Raw genomic sequence first — 16,033 nt, 5'->3', positions numbered from 1 at the left:
GAATCCGATGCCAGCCCATCAGGAGGCTAATATGATCGAAATAGTGCATGTGGAGGGAGAACCCAAGAAGTTATCACAGACCATCATGATGATTCGGTCTAGTGGAGTCAATACAGGTGAACCATCAGCAGATGAGAAGTTGGTGCTCAAGCAGACCAAAAAGAGTGTTGAGCCATCTGTAGCAGTTGAGAAGGGGCCTTTAAGCAAAGTTGCAACAAAACAGGAAGGGGTGAAGGTGATTGTACCGGGAGCGGCCAACAAACCCATCATAATCGTAGAAGGAGCCCGCGCAGATCGGGTTATTATCAAGCCGGTAACCCAGTTACCAATAATCAACAGTAAGGCTATTCCATGGAATTATGAACGGGTAACAGTGATGTACAAAGGGAAGGAAGTCAAAGAAGAAATCTGTGAAGTATAAGGTTTGACTTGCTCGGGAAATTGTTTTACTCCCGAGGAGTTAAGAAGAGCTAAAAATAATCCAGCGCTAGTAAAGAAAGTCGTAACTGAAGAAGAAGCAGAAGAATTCTTGAGGAAGATGAAGCTACAGGACTACTCTATCATGGAACAATTAAGAAATACGCCTGCTCAAATTTCCCTATTATCATTATTGATCCATTCGGATGAGCACCGTCGAGCTTTAATGAAGATCTTGAATGAGGCACACAATCCCGATAAGATCTCCGTGAATCACTTAGAAAAAATAGCCAATAAAATCTTCGAAGTAAACAGAGTCACATTCTACGATGATGAATTTCCTGTAGAAGGTACTGAACACAACAGAGCTCTTTACCTCACATTAAGATGTGAGAACTCTGTGGTGACCCGGGTATTGGTTGACAATGGGTCAAGCGCAAACATCTATCCTCTCTCCACTCTAAGCAAGTTGAAAATAGAAGATGAGAGGATCCGTAAGAACAGTATTTGCGTGCAGGGATTTGACGGCGGAGGTAAAGATTCAGTTGGGGACATAGTGCTGGAGCTGACAATAGGGCCAGTTGAGTTCACAATGGAGTTTCAGGTGCTGGATATAGCTGTTTCCTATAATTTGCTGTTGGGTCGACCATGGATCCACGCCGCTAAAGCAGTCCCATCATCACTACACCAGGTAGTCAAATTTGAATGGGATAGACAAGAAATAGTTGTGCATGAGGAAGACAATTTATGTGCTCCCAGCAATGCCATTGTACCAGTCATTGAAGTGGAAGATGACCAGGGACCATGGGTCTACCAAGTTTCTGACACGATGTTGGTAGAGAAAGTTTCAGAGGGGAAATACATTCCAAATCTAAAGATAACCGCCGCATCAGTCATGGTAGCCTATGAGATGTTGAAGAATGGTTTTGTACTCGGTAAAGGTTTGGGCTCGTCTTTGCAAGGCATCATACAGCCGGTGTCTCTTCCCAAAAACTTGGGAACATTTGGTTTGGGATTCAAGCCCAATGCCGCAGACATAAGAAAAGCTAGAAAGCTAAAACAGAAGGCATGGGTCCTTCCAAAGCCAGTCCTACGTATTTCCAAATCATTTGTCAAGTCCGGTACCAGAAGTCGCCCAGTAACAACAATTCCCAGTTCTATGATTAATCCTGACGAGGAGTTAATTGAAAGATTTGAAAAGTTGTTTGACGGTGTGAACATGGTGGAAAGTGGTGAAGGTCCTAGAAACGCAAAAATTCAATTCGTTAGGCCAGAAACAAAGCTTAATAATTGGAAAGCCACTCCTCTCCCCATTAGAAAGAAGTCTTGGTAGTTTATTTTGATTTTCCTTCAGTTTGTCTGGATCATTCCAGGGTTGTAATCCAGATTTTTGTCTTTCAGTCTTTTTGAAGTGTGCAAACCTTGTTATCTTTCATCACTCAATAAAATACAGTTTCCCTTTCTTTATCATTCCTAATAATTTTTCTTTCTTTTCTTTTCTGTACAGTTCTTTTTATGCTGGCTCTAATGATATGGCATGCATAAGGAATCCTCAGCCCAGTCTTGAAAATCAATCTGATTCCGAAATAATAGTTCAAGAAGTAGATTATGATTACGAATCAGAATACGATGAGGATAAGGCCTTCGAAGAAATTAGTAAGGAGTTAATTCACTTCAAAGAAAAACTCAAACCCAACCTGAATGATACAGAAGCCGTCAATTTAGGAGACACAGATAATATCCGAGAGACTAAAATAAGTATCTACCTTGAGCCAAAGATCCGGAAAGAGTTAATCAAAGCACTCATCGAATTCAAAGATGTTTTTGCATGGTCATATGACGACATGCCGGGTTTGAGCACTGATTTAGTGGTCCACAAATTGCCCACTGATCCAGTGTTTCCTCCCGTCAAGCAAAAGTTGAGGAAATTCAAAACTGATATGAGTGTGAAAATTAAAGAAGAAATCACCAAACAGTTGGATGCAAAGGTCATTCGGGTCACTCGATATCCTGTTTGGTTGGCTAATGTCGTGCCTGTGCCAAAGAAAGACGGCAAGATCAGAGTATGCGTCGATTAACTTAATCTCAACAAAGCAAGTCCGAAGGACAACTTCCCACTACCCAATATCCATATTTTGATCGATAATTGTGCCAAGCATGAGATAGGATCTTTTGTGGATTGCTATGCCGGGTATCATCAGATTCTAATGGATGAAGAAGATACAGAAAAGACGGCATTCATCATGCCATGAGGAACTTATTGCTACCGGGTAATGCAATTTGGTTGGAAGAATGCCGGGGCAACTTACATGAGAGCAATGACTATGGTGTTTCATGATATGATACATAAGGAGATTGAGGTATACGTGGATGATGTGATCATAAAGTCAACGCGTCAAGCCGACCACGTTGGGGATTTGAGGAAATTCTTCCGGAGACTTTGCAGGTACAACCTCAAACTTAACCCTACCAAGTGCGCATTTGGTGTTCCATCCGGAAAGCTGTTAGGATTTATAGTCACCCGGCGAGACATCGAGTTGTACCCATCAAAGATCAAAGCCATCCAAGAATTGCCACCTCCGAGGAACAAGACTGAAGTGATGAGTCTATTAGGGAGGTTAAACTACATAAGCAGGTTTATTACTCAGCTCACGACAACTTGTGAGCCTATTTTCAAATTGTTGAAGAAGGATGTTACGGTCAAGTGGACTGATGAGTGTCAAGAAGCATTTGATAAGATAAAAGGATATTTGTCAAACCCACCTGTGTTGGTTCCGCCAGAACCAGGAAGACCTTTGATTCTTTACTTGACAGTCTTGGAAAATTCATTTGGCTGTGTACTGGGGCAGCATGACATCACCGACAGAAAGGAACAGGCCATCTATTATCTTAACAAGAAGTTCACGGCTTATGAGGTTAAGTACACTCATCTAGAAAGGACATGTTGTGCCCTAACTTGGGTGGCTCAGAAATTGAAACATTATTTGTCATCCTACACTACTTACCTCATTTCGCGCTTGGATCCATTGAAGTATATCTTTCAAAAGCCTATGCCGACGGGAAGACTTGCGAAGTGACAGATATTTCTCACAGAGTTTGACATCATCTATGTGACTCGGACTGCGATAAAGCCCAAGCATTGGCCGATCATTTAGCTGAAAACCAGGTCGATAAAGATTATGAGCCATTGAGAACTTATTTTACCAATGAAGAAGTGATGCATATCGATGAACTAGAGCAAATTGAAAAACCAGGCTGGAAACTTTTCTTTGATGGGGCTGCCAACATGAAAGGAGTCGGAATAGGAGCTGTGCTTATTTCTGAAACAGGGCATCACTATCCTGTTACGGCTCAGCTTCGGTTTTATTGCACCAACAATATGGCTGAGTTTGAAGCCTGTATTTTGGGTCTAAGGCTAGCTGCAGACATGGATATCCAGGAAGTCTTGGTCTTGGGAGACTCGGATCTTCTAGTACATCAAATTCAAGGAGAATGGGAAAAGCGAGATTTGAAGCTCATACCGTACCGACAATGCTTGCATGATCTTTGTCAATGGTTTCGATCAGTGGAGTTCAGGCATATTCCAAAGGGTCCATAATGAGGCCGTCGATGCTTTGGCTACCCTGGCATCAATGTTGCACCATCCGAACAAAGCTTATGTCGATCCTCTGCATATTCCAGTCCGAGATCAGCATGCTTACTGTAACATGATTGAAGAAGAACTTGATGGCGAACCATGGTTCCACGACATCAAGGAGTACATCAGAATGGGGATATATCCAGTGCAAGCCATGAGGGATCAAAAGAGAACAATTTGACGATTGGAAAATGGATTCTTCTTAGGTGGAGGAGTTCTGTATAAGAGAACACCAGACCTTAGATTATTAAGATGCATAGATGCTAGACAAGCTACGACTGTCATGTCCGAAGTACATTCGGGAGTCTGCGGACCACATATGAGCGGATATGTGTTGGCAAAGAAAATTCTCCGAGCAGGCTATTATTGGCTTACCATGGAACGAAATTGTATCAATTTTGTGCACAAATGTCATCAGTGCCAGATACACGGAGATTTGATTCATTCTCCACCATCAGAATTGCACACAATGTCGGCACCATGGCCCTTCGTTGCTTGGGGCATGGATGTCATTGGACCAATTGAGCCAACAGCATCCAACGGGCACCGGTTCATTCTGGTAGCCATTGATTATTTCACCAAGTGGGTTGAGGCCAAAACTTTCAAATCGATGACCAAGAAAGCAGTGGTCGATTTTGTTCACTCAAATATCATCTGTCGATTTGGAATCCCAAAGGTGATCATCACAGATAATGGTGCTAATCTTAACAGTAACTTGATGGAAGAGGTATGTCAACAGTTTAAGATTACACATCGCAATTCTACCCCATATCGTTCCAAGGCGAATGGAGCAGTCGAGGCAGCCAACAAAAACATAAAGAAGATACTACGGAAAATGGTTGAAGGTTCGAGGCAATGACACGAAAAATTACCATTTGCGTTGTTGGGATATCACACTACTATCTGTACTTCGGTAGGTGCAACTACTTATTTGTTGGTATATGGCACTGAAGTAGTAATACCTGCAGAAGTTGAAATCTCTTCCCTTCGGATTATCGCTGAGGCTAAGATTAATGATGATGAGTGGGTCAAAACCCGTTTGGAGCAGTTGAACTTGATTGATGAAAAAAGATTGGAAGCAGTATGTCATGGCCAGTTATATCAAAAGAGAATGGCAAGAGCATACAACAAAAGTATGCGTCCCCGAAAGTTTGAAGTGGGTCAGCAAGTGCTGAAACGTATCCTTCCCCGTCAGGTTAAAGCAAAAGGCAAGTTCGCCCCGAATTGGCAAGGGCCATTTATTGTAACCAGAGTATTATCCAATGGTGCTCTATGTTTAACAAATATCGAAGGAAAATGCATAGACATGGCCATCAATTCTGATGCAGTCAAGAGATATTATGTATGATTTCTTTGTTATAATTGTTTATTGTTTGTACCGAGCATCGTTTCGAAGATTAAAATGACGAAGGCAATTCGTTCTGCTATCTAAACACTTTACCCTTTGTTTCCCCTTTTGAACTTTATTTATTTCTTTCATACCCCTCTTTTGGAATCAATAACAAAAAAAAAAGTATAACAACAAGGAAATTCATGGTGTGAACTACGTTTGACCTGATTCATGTTAAGGATACGTAGGTAGCCTCACGGCTCGGTCATAGTAAAATAAAATATCAAAAGATCCCCCAAGCAAGAAACTGGGGCAGAAGTTGTACTTGTAATAAGAAATATGATTCCAAGAGTTGTGATTTTAAACCCATGTAATATTGTTTTGAGCCTTTGATACCCTTTCTTTCTAACCCCATCCAAAACCCCACATTACGGTTCAAAGAAAGACCTTCTGGTCAGTCTTCGAGAGATGCCAAGTTGAGCAAATAGAGGTGATTCATATCAGGATAACACTCTGGTCCAAGCAAGAAAAGTAATAAAAATAAGAGAGTCTTATCGATGAAAACCTTCGCGGGCACCATAAGGAGACAAGGAATTGAGGAACAAGCGAATGAGAGAGGTTTGTCGGTGAAAACCCTTCAGGGCACTACAAGTCGAACAAGGTCCGTAAGTTGGCGGAAAGTAAAATTGGGTTGTGGAAATCTTGGAGAACAAAGTAAAACAATCGGAAAGGAGATTGGTTAAATAGACTGGGCTGATTAATCCAAAATGCATACCATGATCATTGGTGCCAGTAACTTCACTCAGATAAGTTTCTTTTTCCTATCTCCAACAGTCATCCAAATTTAGATTTTCTTCTTTATTCTTAATTCCCAAAATCGTCACATTTCATTGTTGTTAATTTTTACTCCTCTAAAGCTCTTCCAAGGTTAGCCTTGTTCCAACTAATAAGAAGGAATGTCAAAGTGTACGACTAGATTCAAAATTGCACAAAGCAAAATACGGCTAGGACATGGTGGGGATAGTATGATGAAAAGTGGGACCTAGGGTGTAAGTAAAGTTTAAATCGGTGGAATGGTTCAGTAATGTCATGAGATATGTATGGTTTCGAATAAAAGGGTCAGAAGTGAAAAACAATAGTTGAGGATCCTGTGGAGAAGGATCAGTCAGGAGGTCAAAACAATTCTCGACTAGTTCAAGGCAGTCGGTCGAAGCAAAGTATGGCAAAGAGAAAACCACCCCCAGCAAGAATGCCACAACTAACTGCCATGTTTTAAACTGACAAGATTTCCTTTGATTTGAAATGGGGGCAAAGATGGCATTGGCTTTAGGAAACATCATGTAAGGAAAACAAGTACCACGCAGGTTTGATCACAGAATTCTCAGGACCCTCCTGGAAAATGGGACTTAGTTTAAAATTCAAAACAATCATGAGTAGCAAAATTTAGCGCAAATGCACCCCAAAGGATTATAAGTGGAAATCCGAAGTTTGCATGTTTGAGATACATTTTGGACATTACCCCAGAGGCCTCAGAATTCAGCAAAATTTGGGAGACCCTCATAGCCCCGGTCTCTCGGGCTGGAAAAAAAACCACCATCTTTTTTCACCTTCCCCCCCCCCAAGTAGAAACACCATCTTTTTCCACCTTTTCCCCTCAAGAAGAAACACCATCTTTTTCCACATTTTCCCCTCAAGAAGAAACACCATCTTTTTCCACCTTTTTCCCCCCAAGAAGAAACACCATCTTTTTCCACCTTTTCCCCCGATTTAATTGGAAGTTTTCAGGACCCTCCTGAATAATGAGGCGTAACTTAAGAAATTCCATTAAATAGCAAGATGTAGTGTAAGTTCTGCCATAAGGAGGTATAATTTCGCTTAAAATTGTCACTCTTAAGATAAGAGTTGATTTTAGACTCTCAGGACCCTCCTGGATAATGGGATTTAACTTGAAAATGTCAGGACCCTCCTGGATAGTGGGACTTAGCTTTAATTCAAAACATTCATGAGTATAAGATCTAGCATAAGCTCTACTTCGTGAATATATTAATTGGTATGAAGTTTTCATTCTTAAGACAAGACTCAATTTGAAATTTCAGGACCCTCCTGGAAAATGGGACCTAGGTTAAACCCTAAAACGATCATAAGTAGTAAATATAGGACAAATGTGCACTAAAAGGAATATAAGTTGGCTTCAAAGTTCGCATAAGAGTTTTCAGGACCCACCTGAATAATGGGACATGACTTTAAGCATTCAACTAGATAAGTAAGTATAGTCATAAGAGAGTACAATTTGGCCATAAAGTTGTCACCCTTAAGATAAGACTTGATTTTTTATTGTCAGGACCATCCTGAATAATGGAACATAGTTTAAAACTGGTCTGGATAACAAGATTTAGCATAAGACATACCTTCAGTAGATATAATTTAGCTTTGAAATCATCATTTTGTTAAGAGTTGTCAGGACCCCCCTAGTTAATGGGACCTAGATTTCAAATTCTTAGTAATATTTGATAATATAATTCAGTTTAACACTCAGAGATGTGCCCAGCTACCAAATTGGGGCAGAAAGTTTTCTTTTGTTTTGTCTATTTTTGTTTAAGTGAGGTGCCCATCTAAAGAACAGGGAGAACAATGCGGATGTTAAAGATAAGAGCATGACCAAGTACTAGCAATCAGGCGTCCACATGGAGAATAAGGAAGAACAGTTGAAGTATCAGCAATAAGGCATCCACCTGGAGAACAAGGAAGAACAGTTGAAGTATCAGCAATCAGGCGTCCACCTAGAGAACAAGGAAAAGCAGTTGAAGATTCAGTAATCAGGCGTCCACCTGGAGAACAAGGAACAAGAATTCAAGTTTCAGCAATTAGGTGCCCACCTGGAGAGCAAGAGAGTACAATTCAAGTTTCAGCAATCAGGAGCCCACCTGGAGAACAAGGGAATGTATTTCGAGTCTCAGCAATCAGGAGCCCACCTGTAGAACAAGGGAATACAATTCAAATTTCAAGTAGTCAGGAGCCTGCCTGGAGAACGAAGGGAGGAAGCAATTCAAATTTCAAATAATCAGGAGCCCGCCCGAAAAACAGAGGAAAGGAAACAATAGTCAAAGGAAGACATTTAAAAGGTTCAGCAATCAGGTGCCCGCCTGGAGAAGAAGGGAAAGCATTTCAAAAAATACCATTCAAGTCAGCCACAAAGGAACTTCTAAGGAAAATACAAGTCAACGAGTCAACATCAGTCACAAGATCAAGTTTGAAAGTAAATCTTTGTAAAGCATAGATTATAGCTTAGTCTAGCTTCTTCATTTTTGTCATGGTGTAATAAGGAGGTCAATAGGCAGTATCAGCAGCAGCAACAACAATAGCAGTAACAGTAAAACCGCAGCTTCATGGTAGTCCCAGCTACCAAAACTTCCCGAACTACATTGACCTGATTCCTTTATAGCCAAGGATATGTAGGAAACCTTTGAAGCATAGGTTGGGTCAAATCTTTCAAAAAATGCTTTCCGCGGAGTGTTCAAACATGCAAAAATCGCTCGTTTCCGCTCACTTTATCTTTGCACGAAAACTCTTCGTGTTTCCGAACAAAGAGGGGCAGCTGTGAGCACGTGATTTTTGCCTCATACGAATTACTCCAAAAGAATTCCCAAAATTAGGTCTTTTCTTTAATTATGTATTATTTTTAGGAATTATTGTGCGATTTTCCTGATTGTTTGCATATGTTTGTGTCCATGTTTAATTTCATTAATGCATTAAAAATACAAAAAATATAGCATTTGCATTTAAGATTTTTATTTTTACATTTTTAGAATTAATTAATAATTAGGTGTTTTACAAAAATGAAAATTCACAAAAAATAACATATTTTTGTATTTAGGTCAAATTGTGTGATTTTCTTTTAATTTAGTGTTTAATTATTTGTGATAGGTATTATTTAAAGTTAATTAATATTTTTAAGCTAATTTAGGTCTTTTATAATTTAATTAGGATTTTAATTTTAAAAAAAAGGAAGAAAAGAAAAGGAAAAGAATTAAATAACAGAGAAGGAAATCGGAATTGGGCCAATCCAATTTAATCCCCAAGCCCAAACCAATTTTTTTACCCCAGTCCAACCCAAAACCAGGCACATACCCGGTCCGTCTCCTGCCTAAACCAAACGGTGCCATTTTAGGTGTTTCAATCTGGACCATTGAATCAACCTGATCGAACGGTCCAAAGCCTCCCTCACAACCCGACCCGTTCCCTCACCCGGACCGCCCCAGTTGAAACCAAAATGACCCCGTTCCCATTTATGATTTAATCAGAGTAGTTGAATTCCAATCATCCAACGGCCCTAATTAAATCAAACATTTAATATATCAAACCCCCTCAAACCCTTACCCCTCTCAGAACCCCCCCCCCTTCCTTTGTCCTTTTTAGAGACCAACCGACACACCACCGTCTTCCGCCCGCCGGAAATCGCCCACGGCGGTGGACGGTGCCCAAACAACCCCAAATTAACATCATCGACTCTCCTTCATCTCCCTGTTCCGAATCCTTAACATGTTACCTTCGAATCATCTCAGGACTTGTCGAATATCTGATAAAAATTCATACCCTTGAACCCTAACCTACCCAATCGACCCCAAATTAACACCACACAACCGCCTTGACCCCCTCATACCTAATCCATCACTAGTTTCCCTCAAATACCCTGGAAACCCCTCGAATCTGGATTTGAAAAAAATGAACCCCAAATCCCAAAAATCCAAATTGTTAGATGTTTGAAGGTTTGAGGTCGAAATCGACCGTAGTTGTGTGTTCTCAGTCGAGAACACTCGATTAAGGTCTATTCCGACCACAAATTTGAAGAAAATTAAAGGCCTAATTAGAGACCATATTCAAATATTTGGAGGTAGATTTCCTGATTTTAATTTTTTCTATTTTCTTATATTATTATCTTCTTCTACTCCTTTCTGTTATTAGAATATTTATTTGGTCAGTTTTGTTCTATGTTTTTTTAGTTAATAGATTGTTTGTTGATTTTTTTTGGTTTTTGTTTTGTTTCTCAGTAGTTTAAACTCACAGTAGTTCTTGAATTGATTCCTGCTAATTTTATTGAAAAATTGAAATTGATTCATTTTAAGAGCTATTTGGCAGTCTGCTGGGAGAGTTTGTTTGTATAAAGATCGAATAGCCTAAAATGATATGAATTGGGTTCAGCCTGGTCCATGAATTTCAAGTTTAAAAATAGAATCTTTAAGATAATAGTGGGAATTATTTAAGTGTTCACCTAATTAAGAAGCTTCTCAATAGTGGTAGGGTTAAAATTACACTAATTAGGTTAAATGGACAATTAAGAATTAAAAAGGTAAATTGGTAATGGTGAAAGCACTAAGCTGAATGCTTATTTAAAAGGGCTGAACAGACTAAAAAGAGGAAGATCGGAGAGATATAGAGCTTAAGAGTTACACGGGGTACTGGAAAACACAAAGAAAAACATTCGGAAAAATACGGAAAAAAATACAAAATATTACTGTTCCATTAAAATTTCTGAAATTCTTGAGGCTTTTCATTTCTGAAATAATTCCTGAATAATCAGAGGTTAAAAATGATTTGAACTTGTTGGTTTTCAAGTGTTTGGTTCAAGTGTTGGCTGCATTTTGATTACTGAGCATCATTTGATACTTCTACTGGCTTGAATTTAGTTTAAAAAATTGGTTTTCCTTTGTGTATTACTACTGCTGGGTCTTGTTGTTGCTACTGCTGAATCTTACCCCTTTTTACTCTCATTTCCAGGTACATTTTCATTCTACCCACTGTAAAACCTTCTGTGATATGGAAATCAGGAAGATTTGAAGCATGTTGGCCATTTATTCTCATTAGAAGAGTTTAATTCTGTCTTTATTTCGAGTTTTAGTTTGAATATGTTTACGTTTGAATGTTGGTCAGTGATAGTGCTTCTAGAGGTTGAGTTTGGTTTAAAAATGGATATGGGATTTGATTTTGGTCGAATATTCTGTAATCTAAAACCAGCACTGTGTAAATGGACCTGGTCATAATGTTTAAATCTGCTTAAAAGTTAGGATAGCATGTTTGCTTAGTTAGGTCAGTAATGGAGTTCTGCATATAATTTTGAGTAGCCATTTGCTTAATTAGATATTGAATGATCAAATATCACTAGATATGGTAGCTTCTGTGCAGGAGCAGTGTGATTAGTTGCGTTGTTGTGAAATTGAAATTGTTAAATTCCATTGCCTTTTGTTAATCATTGAAATTGGAGTTTAATATTGCTTTCATAATCAAACCATTATTAGGTTTGATTTGTTTGGCTTTTAAGTTTGAATGGAAATCTGAAGTATGTTGAATTACGATTCTTCATTTCTACTGCAATTAATTTGTCGTAATTTCGAAATATGTTTGGTATGTGTTAACATTCAAGAAATCTCATAATCATCTTCCATAAAATGCATAGGTCCTTGGTTGAGTCTGTTAATTGGTCGAATCTGGATTAAATTGGGGTGGACTATAATTGAACTTGTTTATTATGGATTTTGAACTTGGATTCTTCTTAGATTTGGACTTTGTTATAATTTAAGGTGAATGAGCTCAGTTTCTTCTAGTTGAATGAAAAATAAATCTTGGAATTTGGTCATTAACTGTAGAGTGTTGGTATATGTTTGTTTAAGTTATTTCGATGGCTATTCTCTTTTAAGGGCTTTAGATATAAACTAGTAATCATTTAAAGCCAGTAATAATCAGCGGATTTGTATTGTTCTCTTGGTGCGTAAGAATTGAATAAATATAATTTACCTCCTCTGTATTTATTTGGTCATTTGCTAGTATTCGTGATTTTGCTGTAAGATTCTATAGCTTCTATCTTCAGTTGGAAAATAAGCTGTTTGAGAAAAATGTGAATTTCGTTAAACTGAATTCCCATTGCCTTTATAATCGATAGACTGTTTGGTTAGCGTTTACATTGGTTGGGCCGTTTGTTAGTCGTAGGAAGATACAAAATTGGATTGGGATTAAAACAAATATGATCTGTTGGTTCGAGCCATTTCGTATAGGAATTGGTAAAGCAATTAAGTCATAAACCTAGCATATTTTTCCCATTTAGCAAAATAATCACTTATGAACATTCTTAGTGTTGTTTTGGCTGAGTAAAGTAACTCGAGGTGTGCCATGTTGAATAAAATCCCAAAACCCATGGCCCTCACTTAATTAATTTTAACTCTTTAGAAATTGAGATTTGCCATTTTTATTAAATAAGCCATGGCCCTCAGATAATTAATACTAACTCTTTTATAATCGGGGTCCATCAATTGAATTTTTCATGGCCTCCGCAAATTTCTTTTGTTATTTTAAACGATCGTAGTTTGCTTTAGACCCAATTTAGATTAGTATTGTGATTATGTATACGCTCGCGTAACATAATTGCAAATTTAACTCTTTAAAAAAAGGACTCGAGGGATGCGTTCGCGCAACTTCAAACTAAACTTTTCTTAGATACAAATACGTTATCAATTATGGATACGTATGCGTGACATGATTTTTGACGCTCCAAAAAAAAAGAGTATACTTACGCATAACTCAATTCTTTAATTACGAATAAATCAAGTGATTTAAATGCAGAAAAAGATAATTGCACATAGGTTCTAAAATAGGTAATTGGACAATTTGAGTCAAGTATAAATTACTAAGCGACCGTGCTAGAACCACGGAACTCGGTAGTGCCTAACACCTTCTCCTGGGTTAACAGAATTCCTTACCCGAATTTTTGGTTCGCGGACTGTTAAACAGAGTCAAACTTCTCCTCGATTCGGGATTAAACCGGTGACTTGGGACACCATAAATCTCCCAAGTGGCGACTCTGAATCTTTAAAAAATTAATCCCGTTTCGATTGTGCTTTAATTGGAAAAACTCCCTTATACCCCTTTAAGGGATGTAGTGAAAAAGGAGGTGTGACATCTATGACCGACTATGAGGCGAGATTCACTAAGTTGTCTAGCTATGAACTTATGATACTTCCAACCAACACAGAGAGAGTGTGGAGGTTTGTTGCAAGTTTGCACACTGGTATTTAGGCTACTATGGCACGAGAGGTTGAGATAAGGACTTCTTACGAGCTAGTTGTAGAGATAGCTCGGAGGATCGAGGGTGAAACTCAGCGTAACCGAGAGAAGGCTACAAAGGATAAGCGGTTTCAATATTCTGGAGAGTTTAGAGGTGCCCCAGTTGGGGGTCTCAGTCCAATAGTCCCACATATCCAACACTGCTGCCTCCTCGGGGTGCTCCAGTGCGACCTTATTTCAACGCCATGCCAGAGAGTTCCTACCACCCACTAGCTATTTAGGTTTTTTCTTGTGGGTATTTAGGCTATCAGGGTCAGACTTCAAGTCAGCAGTCCACCGTACCGAGAGGTTGTTTCGAGTATGGGGATATTAGTCATGTGCGGAGGTTATGCCCCAGGATTTGGGGCAAGGCAGTGCAGCACGGTCAGCAGCCTATAATTACAACACCAACTACCCCACCATCCGTCTAGCCGCCTAGACGCAGAGGGCAGGTGGGTAGGGTCCGTCCTAGAGGTGGAGGCCAGTCATGTGGCGCTCCAGCTAAGTTCTATGCTTTTTCAGCCAGACTAGATGCAACGGCCTCAGATACCGTGATCACAAGTATTATTTCTGTCTACGGCATGGATGCTTCAGTGCTATTTGATCTAGGGTCCACATATTCATATGTTTCATCTTTGTTTGCTCATTTCTTGGATATTTCTCATGAGTCCTTGGGTACTCTTATTTATGTGTCCACTCATATAGGCGATTCTGTGGTTGTGGATCGGGTCTACTGGTCCTACATTATTACATTTTGTGGTTATGAGACTAGGGTGAATCTTCTATTGCTTGATATGACTGACTTTGAGGTCATCCTGGGCATGAACTGGTTATCTCCATATTACGCCATCCTTGATTGCCATGCCAAGATTGTTACCTTGGTGATGCTAGTGTTTCCTAGGTTGGAGTAGAAGGGTTCATCAATCAGTGTATCTAGTCGGGTTATCTCTATTCTGAAGGCTCAATACATGGTCGAGAAGGGTTTTTTGGGCTTATATAGAGTATGTTTGAGATACTACTACACAGACTCTTGCGATTAATTTAGTGCATGTAGTCCGAGAGTTCTTCGATTAGTATCTTTTTGATCTTCCAGGCATGTCACTAGATCGTAATATCAATTCTTGTATCGATTTGACTCTAGGCACCCAGCCTATCTCTATTCCACCGTACTACATGGCTCCGAAAGAGTTGAAGGAGTTAAAGGATTAGCTTGAAGAGTTTCTAGCAAAGGGGTTCGTTAGACTGAGTGTATTGCCTTGGGGTGCACCAATGTTATTTCTGAAGAAGAAATATGGGACTATGCGGATGTGCATTCATCACCTCTAGTAGAACAAAGTTACCATTAAGAAGAAGTAACTGTTGCCTCATATTAAGGATTTGTTCGACCAGTTGCATGGTGCCAGGTTGTTCTCTAAGATCGACTTGAGATCGGGGTACCATCAGTTGAAGATTTAGGATTGGATGTTCCGAAGATGGCTTTCCGGACTAGATATTGCCATTATGAGTTTCTAGTGATGTCCTTCGGCTTGACTAATGCCCCGTCAGAGTTTATGGATTTGTTGAATAGGGTGTTCAGGCCATATATTGATTCATTTCTCATTGTCTTCATTGATGACATTTTGATCTACTCGCACAACATGGAGGAGCACGAGCAACATTTGAGAGTGGTGCTTCAGACCTTGCGGAAATAAAAAATTTATGCTACGTTCTCTGAGTGTGAGTTCTGGTTGGATTCTATGGAATTATTGGGGCATGTTAAGGCGGATCCCAAGAAGATCGAGGCAGTTCAGATTTGGCCTCATCCTACTACAGTGACCGAGATTAGAGTTTATTGGGGTTAGCAGGTTATTATTGCCAGTTTGTGGAGGGTGTCTCATCTATTGCATCACCTTTGACTAGATTGACCCAGAAGGGTGCTCTATTACAATGGTCCAATGATTGTGAGGTGGGCTTTTAGAAGCTCAAGACCGCCTTGACTTCAGCACTAGTGTTAGTGTTGCTTTCTGGTTCAGGGATGCATACTGTGTATTGTGACGCTTAACGCATTAGTTTGGGTTGTGTATTGATGCAGGAAGGGTGAGTTATTGCATATGTTTCACGTCACCTACAGCCCCATGAGAATAATTACCCAATACATGATTTGGAGTTGGCCGCGATTTTTCATGCTCTTAAGATATGGAGGCATTATCTTTATTGGTGTCCTGTGAGGTTTACACCGACCATCGCAGCTTGCAACATTTGTTCAATCATAGGGATCTCAATTTGAGGCAGCGCAAGTGGCTTGAGTTACTGAAGGATTATGATATTACCATCCGGGTAGGGCGAATGTGGTTGCGGATACCTTGAGCAGAAAGGCAAAGAGTATGCGTAGTTTGGCATTTATTGTAGCAGAGGAGAGCCACTAGCTATGGACATTCAGTCCTTGGCTAACAGACTTGTGAGGTTGGATATTTCATAGCCCAGTCGAGATCTTTCATGCGTCGTTGCCCAGTCTTCACTATTTGAGCAGATCAAGGCTCGCCAGTTTGATGATCCGCACTTGTTGGTTCTTAGAGAGA

The sequence above is a fragment of the Nicotiana sylvestris genome, chromosome 12 (assembly GCF_000393655.2).
Source record: "Nicotiana sylvestris chromosome 12, ASM39365v2, whole genome shotgun sequence".
NCBI lineage: Eukaryota > Viridiplantae > Streptophyta > Magnoliopsida > Solanales > Solanaceae > Nicotiana > Nicotiana sylvestris.
The sequence above is the reverse complement of the archived record's forward strand: the minus strand, read 5'-3'. Positions refer to the sequence as shown.